Below are 8,097 nucleotides of genomic sequence, written 5' to 3'. Positions count from 1 at the left end.
AAGAAAGAAAGAAAGAAAGAAAGAAGGGAGAGAGAGAGAGAGAGATGATGAGGGTGGATGTGATAGGGGAAAGTGTCAGAAGAGGGGGATGAGGAGAGATTTAAAGCCATGGAAAGGGTTGTCTAATGGGGAGAGAAAGGAGAAGATGATGGATGTGATTGGGTGGAGTCAGGGATGGGGATGGTTTGGATCCACCCCAGGTCAAGTGATCCAGATGGATGTGCCACTGACCTCTCCATACTGATGGAACTGAAGACACCTCTTCACATGTTGGAATACTGACTGGTTTCTCCCAGCTTCCTCAGGTCAGTCCCCCATCTCAGTCTGGATGCCTGGCCAATACGCTTGTTATTAAAAAGAATGATCAAGGGTCACTTGCGTTGGGATCACAGCAGTGGTAGTGGTGACACCCTTTAGATCAATGGAGATGAATGGAGATAAGAAGACTGGGGATGGATCTCAAAAGATTTCTCCGGTCCTTGACTCCTTGATTCCTCAACCTCAGAGAAGAAGAAGAACCAAACCAGTGGGAAGGAACCTCGTGCGTTTTAATGCGTTTTGAAAAGGAGGTTGGAGAATCAAAGAGAAGGTGTTTGAGATTCACTTGTTGTCCACAGAGTGAACAGCTCATGAATATGAAGTTTCTTGTCAGGTGTGTCTATCGTGTCTCTAGCTGGCCTTATGTTAGCAGGAGACAGGGAACTGTCTGTCGAAGAGACGGGTGGCGCCTGTACCTGTCACCTCTCCACTTCTCCTCAGCAGAAGAATGATCAAATACTGATCAGAATTCAAAAGTTTGGCCTGGTGGTGAAATTGCTTTTTTGGTTTGGAGAGGAGAAGACTTGAGTTGAAAAGGTGAGACGTTAATTCCCTGAGGCGTGAGGTAAAACCAGACCCGTTTAGTCAAAGTGGGAAACATTCATGCTGGTGATTGATTGGGGTGATAGGTATAAAAGTGAGGTAATAATGAGATAGCTATGAAGTATCATTTAGGTGTTTATTCCTGGACAAGTTGCAGTCGCACTGCGACGTTGTCCAGAACAAATACCACAATGATCTAGTTCTTTAAAAAAAAACTTTTAGTGGTGTGAAATTTGTCCATAGTGGTGAGAAGTGGTGAGTAATATTTACTCATCTGGCATACTGGGGGGTGAACCTGAGGCAGAGTGGCTATGTCTCTGAGTGGTTTATGGAAACCGACCACTTTACACTAGTCTCATCTACTAGCTAGCGTGCATTAGCAATGAGCCTGGGGATGAGGTTACCCTTTTACTGACCCCACATTCATTTAGCAGTTCAACACAATAGATGAGCCCCAAATCTGCCAAGGCCATGTGTGGATGCAACAATCGCATACCGTTCATATCAGAGGACAATCAATGCAAAGGTTTGATAAAAAAAAAAGAAGCCATTTGTCAATATTTGTAAAAATCAGTATCCATCCAGCAACAGAAAAAAACGAAGAAGCATTTGTGCTGTTTAATGGTAACTATTCGATCTGGATGGCTGAAGCGTTACAGATGGCTGAAGCGTTACAGATGGCTGAAGCGTTAAAGATTGCTGAAGCGTTAAAGATGGCTGAAGCGTTACAGATGGCTGAAGCGTTACAGATCGCGGAAGCGTTACAGATCGCTGAAGCGTTACAGATGGCTGAAGCATTACAGATGGCTGAAGCGTTACAGATCGCTGAAGCGTTACAGATGGCTGAAGCGTTACAGATGGCTGAAGCGTTACAGATGGCTGAAGCGTTACAGATCGCTGAAGCGTTACAGATGGCTGAAGCGTTACAGATCGCTGAAGCGTTACAGATGGTTGAAGCCTTACAGATGGTTGAAGCGTTACAGATGGCTGAAGCGTTACAGATTGCTGAAGCGTTACAGATCGCTGAAGTGTTACAGATGGCTGAAGCGTTACAGATGGCTGAAGCGTTACAGATGGTTGAAACCTTACAGATGGTTGAAGCGTTACAGATGGCTGAAGCGTTACAGATGGCTGAAGCGTTACAGATGGCTGAAGCCTTACAGATGGCTGAAGCCTTACAGATGGCTGAAGCGTTACAGATGGCTGAAGCGTTACAGATGGCTGAAGCGTTACATATCGCTGAAGCGTTACAGATGGCTGAAGCGTTACAGATGGCTGAAGCGTTACAGATCGCTGAAGCGTTACAGATGGCTGAAGCGTTACAGATGGCTGAAGAGTTACAGATGGCTGAAGCGTTACAGATGGCTGAAGCGTTACAGATGGCTGAAGCGTTACAGATCGCTGAAGCGTTACAGATGGCTGAAGCCTTACAGATGGCTGAAGCCTTACAGATGGCTGAAGCGTTACAGATGGCTGAAGCGTTACAGATGGCTGAAGCGTTACAGATCGCTGAAGCGTTACAGATGGCTGAAGCGTTACAGATGGCTGAAGCGTTACAGATGGTTGAAGCGTTAAAGATGGCTGAAGCGTTACAGATGGCTGAAGCCTTACAGATGGCTGAAGCCTTACAGATGGCTGAAGCATTACAGATGGTTGAAACGTTACAAATGGCTGAAGCGTTACAGATGGCTGAAGCGTTACAGATGGTTGAAGCGTTACAGATGGTTGAAGCGTTACAAATGGCTGAAGCGTTACAGATTGTAATACCTAAACTTTAAAATGTGGAGTTCACCCATAAGAGTCTAAGCCGGGGGGGGGGGGGTCTACCAGTGGTGTAAAGTACTTAAGTATATATACTTGAAAGTACTAGCCATGGCTATCCGTCAATTAAAAAAACAAGAAAAGTGTGCCATCTGGTTAGCATAATATAAGCGATTTGAAATGATTTATACTTTTACTTTTGATACTTAAGTATATTTTAAACCAAATACTTTATTACATTTACTCAAGTAGTATTTTACTGTGTGACTTTCACTTTTACTTGAGTCATTTTCTATTAAGGTATCTTTACTTTTACTCAAGTATGACAATTGGGTACTTTTTCCACCTCTGGGTTCTACTAAGCTGTATGGTGCGGCAGGTAGCCTAGTGGTTAGAGCGTTGGGCCAGTAACCCGAAAGGTTGCAAGATTGAATCCTCGAGCTGACCAGGTACAAATCTGTCGTTCCTGCCCCTGAACATGGCAGTTAACCCACTGTTCCTAGGCCGTCATTGTAAATAAGAATTCATACTTAACTAACTTGCCTAGTTAAATATGGAATTGGGTTCTACATAAACTATATGGAATTTTTTAAGAAGGTCATATTTGATTTAGAATTTTAAGAATCAAAGAAAATGTTAAAAAAAATATATATATTTTAATGAAAAAATGTCTGGGGCTTTGCTGCTTTTAGCCCATACAAACACATTGAATAACAGATTCACTATATGGAACAACAGATGGCTTTTTCACCTTGTAGTGGGGGACTTTCAAACGAGTCCTGTGAGGTCTGTGGGTGTCCAAGAGCAAAACATGTACGTGTTCGTGAGAGTCACCTTTCCACAGAGACTGTTGGGACGCTACAGACAGAAGTTGTCAGATTGGCAGTACCGACTTCAGACGAGTCCTAAGAGCATTATATCATATAATAGTCAGCCTGGTCACCCGTGATACAAGTCAGTATTCAACATCCATGTCTGAGGATGCTGGGAGATGATGTGGAAACCGACCACACTGTTACCTTCAAGTAGGTTTCGGTTTTGCTAGAGTGTTGTAGACATGGATGGTGGATGGGCGTAAACATCTGCCTCTGATTCCAAAGGTTGCGAGTTTGAATCTAGCATTAGAAAGTTGTTAATGCCTAAATTTTTACCTTAAATACTTCGAAACATTTAGAACAGCTTCAAAATCTGAAGTATTGAGAGAAGTTTGAGAAGCATGGATGAACGTCTATTTAATAATTCTGATGTGAGACTGTGAGAGCTGCTAGGTAATACTTCAGATTTAATGCAAACCAAATGGTGAAACTACTGGGGTTTTTTACCCCTCAAAATAAGGAGTGGACCTTTAAAGTGCCTCTATCTACTTCAGGTAAATGTTGCGTCTCCCAGGTCTTTGTCAGTTTCCCTCGCTTGTCTGCCACTGTCCCTGGCACAGTCCCATCTCCACTTTCAATGACACTCCCATCTCGTTGGCAGGCATTGTGCAGGGAGGAGAGCCCAGAGCGGAGAGAGACATCCTTCACCATTTGTTTACAACCATAGGTCATAAAGAAACCTGGCATAGGTCATAAAGAAACCTGGTTTGCATCAAACAACTCTCTCAGCACTCTACGGAGGTGCAAAATACTCTACAACACTCAGTAGCAAAGCTGTCTCTCTCTCTTTCTCTCTCTTCCCCCCTCTCTCTTTCCCCTCTCTCTATTTCTCTCTCCCCCCCCTCTCTCTTTCCCCTCTATTTCTCTCTTTCTCCCTCTCTCCCCCCTTTCTCTTTCCCCTCTCTCCCTCTATTTCTCTCTTTCTCCCTCTCTCCCCCCTCTCTCTTTCTCCCTCTCTCCCCCCTCTCTCTTTCCCCTCTCTACCTCTATTTCTCTCTTTCCCCCTCTCTCCCCCCTCTCTCTTTCCCCTCTCTCCCTCTATTTCTCTCTTTCTCCCTCTCTCCCCCCTCTCTCTTTCCCCTCTCTCCCTCTATTTCTCTCTTTCTCTCTCTCAGCATGTGACTGTGGATAGGTTGTGTAATCACCTGGGGCAGCCAACAACTCTATGAATCTCTATGAATCTCTTTTGAATCTATACAATCTATATGAATCTCAATGAATCTAAACAATCTATATGAATCTCTATGAATCTATACAATCTACATGAATCTCTATGAATCTATTCAATCTATATGAATCTCAATGAATCTATACAATCTATATGAAATTGGACTTCTATCCATGTCCTGATGTCGTCAGGAAATGCCTTCAAAACTGGCTATTAGGGTTTTTTGCTAGGGCGTTTTGGATGGAGGTGGCGGGTGGGCGTAATCTCATGACTCTTGGATTTTGATAGGGGGTCTGGTCATTGTAGATAAGGGTGGATTATGGGTGTAATCTCACGATTTGGGGATTTTGATAGGGGGCCTGGTCATTGTAGATAGGGGTGGATTATGGGTGTAATCTCATGACTCTTGGATTTTGCTAGGGGGCCTGATCATTGTAGATAGGGGTAGATTATGGGTGTAATCTCATGACTCTGGATCATTGTAGATAGGGGTGGATTATGGGTGTTATCTCATGACTCTGGATCATTGTAGATAGGGGTGGATTATGGGTGTAATCTCATGACTCTGGATAATTGTAGATAGGGGTGGATTATGGGTGTAATCTCATGACTCTGGATCATTGTAGATAGGGGTGGATTATGGGTGTAATCTCATGACTCTGGATCATTGTAGATAGGGGTGGATTATGGGTGTAATCTCATGACTCTGGATCATTGTAGATAGGGGTGGATTATGGGTGTAATCTCATGACTCTGGATCATTGTAGATAGGGGTGGATTATGGGTGTAATCTCATGACTCTGGATCATTGTAGATAGGGGTGGATTATGGGTGTAATCTCATGACTCTGGATCATTGTAGATAGGGGTGGATTATCGGTGTAATCTCATGACTCTGGATCAGAAGGATGTGTTTTTGATCACAGTGGTGGACACTTACTTTTTTGTTTGTTTTAACTCTATCTCAAGCCTTAACCTTTCAGAATGAGTGCCTAAACATAACATGTTACCTCTATCTCAAACCTTAACCTTTCAGAATGAGTGCCTAAACATAACGTTTTAACCCTGTCCAAAATCTTAATATTCTAAATTTGACATTTGGTGAAACGGAACAACGCTGAGCAAGATAAATCAACCCAGGGTACCAAAAACACTTCTAAATTTGATGTTTGGAGCAACTTCTAAATTTGACGTTTGGAGAAATGTGGTTAAACTTCTAATTCTGCGGTGACTGTGAGAGCTTGTTGTGTAATACAGTTTGTTCTAGATTTATGACTAAGAATGGGATTTTTATGCTAATACACATTGTGAACCTGCATGGATATTTGGTACTAGATGTGCTCAATTCTTTATCACCTCTTCTAAAAGGCTAAACATAAGGGTTTTATTTTAGAGAACAAGAGGGCAGAGAGGAATTCTTCAACAATCCTATGAATACATTTCTTATAGTTATTATTGGTGAGAGGGCTGTCTAGCATATCTCTCTCTCTCCTGCTCTCTTTCTCTTTCTCTCTTTCTTTCTCTCATTCTCTCTTTCACTCTCTCTCTCCTGCTCTCTCCCTGTTTCCCACTCTCTTTCCACCCCTCCCTCCCTCCCTCCCTCCCTCCGTCATACATACATAAGCCTCCTCCCAATCTGAACTCTTGGCCTCAGGGGGTCCCAGCGCAGTAAGACACAGGCCACATGAGAGATAGGCACGGTGTGGGATGAGAAGCTACATAATCCTGATAAGGGGAAGATAAGGAGAGGATAAGGGAAGGATAAGCGGAGGATAATGGGAGGATAAGGGGAATAAAGCGGAGGATAAGGGGAGGATAAGCGGAGGATAATGAGAGGATAAGCCGAGGATAAGGGGAGGATAAGCGGAGGATAAGGGGAGGATAATGGGAGGATAAGGGGAGGATAAGGGGAATAAAGCGGAGGATAAGGGGAGGATAATGGGAGGATAAGGGGAGGATAAGGGGAGGATAATGGGAGGATAAGGGGAGGATAAGTGGAGGATAATGGGAGGATAAGGCGAGGATAAGGGAAGGATAAGCGGAGGATAATGAGAGGATAAGCCGAGGATAAGGGAAGGATAAGCGGAGGATAATGAGAGGATAAGCCGAGGATAAGGGGAGGATAAGCGGAGGATAAGGGGAGGATAGCACTCAAGGACATTCAGTCCCAAAGCAACTCCTCTGTTGCCTTGGCTGTGTGTTTAGGGTTGTTGTCCTTTTGGAAGGTGAACCTTCACCCCAGTCTGATGTACTGAGCACTCTGGAGCAGGTTTTCATCAAGGATCGCTATACTTTGCCCCATTCATCTTTTCCTCGATCCTGACTATTCTCCCAGTCCCTGTCACTGAAAAACCACCATGCTTCACTGTAGGGATAGTGCCAGGTTTCCTCCAGACGTGACGCTTGGCATTCAGGCCAAATAGTTTAATATTGGTTTCATCAGACCAGAGAATCTTGTTTCTCATGGTCTGAGAGACCTTTGTCAAACTCCAAGCGGGCTGTCATGTGTATTTTACTGAGGAATGGTTTCCGTCTGGCTACTCTATCAAAAAGGCCTGATTGGTGGAGTGCTGCAGAGATGGTTGTCCTTCTGGAAGGTTCTCCCATCTCCACAGAGGAACTCTGGAGCTCTGTCAGAGTGACCATCGGGTTCTTGGTCACCTCCCTGTCCGGGCGGCCAGCTCCAGGAAGAATCTTGGTGCTTCCAAACTTCTTCCATTTAAGAATGATGGAGGGCACTGTGTTCTTGGTGACCTTCAATGCTGCAGAAATGTTTTGGTACCCTTCCCCAGATCTGTACCTCGACACAATCCTGTCTTGGAGCTCTACGGACAATTCCTTCGACCTCATGGCTTGGTTTTTGCATGGACATGTGAGACCTTATATAGACAGGTGTGTGCCTTTCCAAATCATGTCCAATCAATTGAATTTACCACAAGTGGACTTTAATCAAGTTGGAGAAACATCTCCAGGATGATCAATGGAAACAGGATGCACCTGAGCTCAATTTTGAGTCTCATAGCAAGGGGTCTGAATACTTTAAATATGTAAGGGACTTCTGTTTTTTATTTGTAATAAATTAGCAAAAATGTCTAAAAACCTGTTTTCATTATGGGGTATTGTGTGTAGATTGATGAGGATTTTATTTTATTTAATCCATTTTATAATAAGGCTGTAACGTAACAAAATGTGTACTAAGTCAAGGGGTCATGAATACTTTCTGAATGCACTGTATTTGTATTTTGTGATGTTTGCTGTTGTCTTGTACACATGTCTCACTTGTTAAAGAGATCTCATTCTCAGTTTCCTGAATTAAATGATGGATTTACTGTAGACAAATAAAAACATTAAGTGAACACAACATTTATTATAAACACACAATGTATACAATGCCTACTTGTTCTATATATAATATGTATTCCTAATATACTGT

The sequence above is a fragment of the Salmo trutta genome, chromosome 7, assembly GCF_901001165.1.
Source record: "Salmo trutta chromosome 7, fSalTru1.1, whole genome shotgun sequence".
In the NCBI taxonomy this organism is placed as follows: Eukaryota; Metazoa; Chordata; class Actinopteri; order Salmoniformes; family Salmonidae; genus Salmo; species Salmo trutta.
This window is presented reverse-complemented; position numbering follows the sequence as displayed.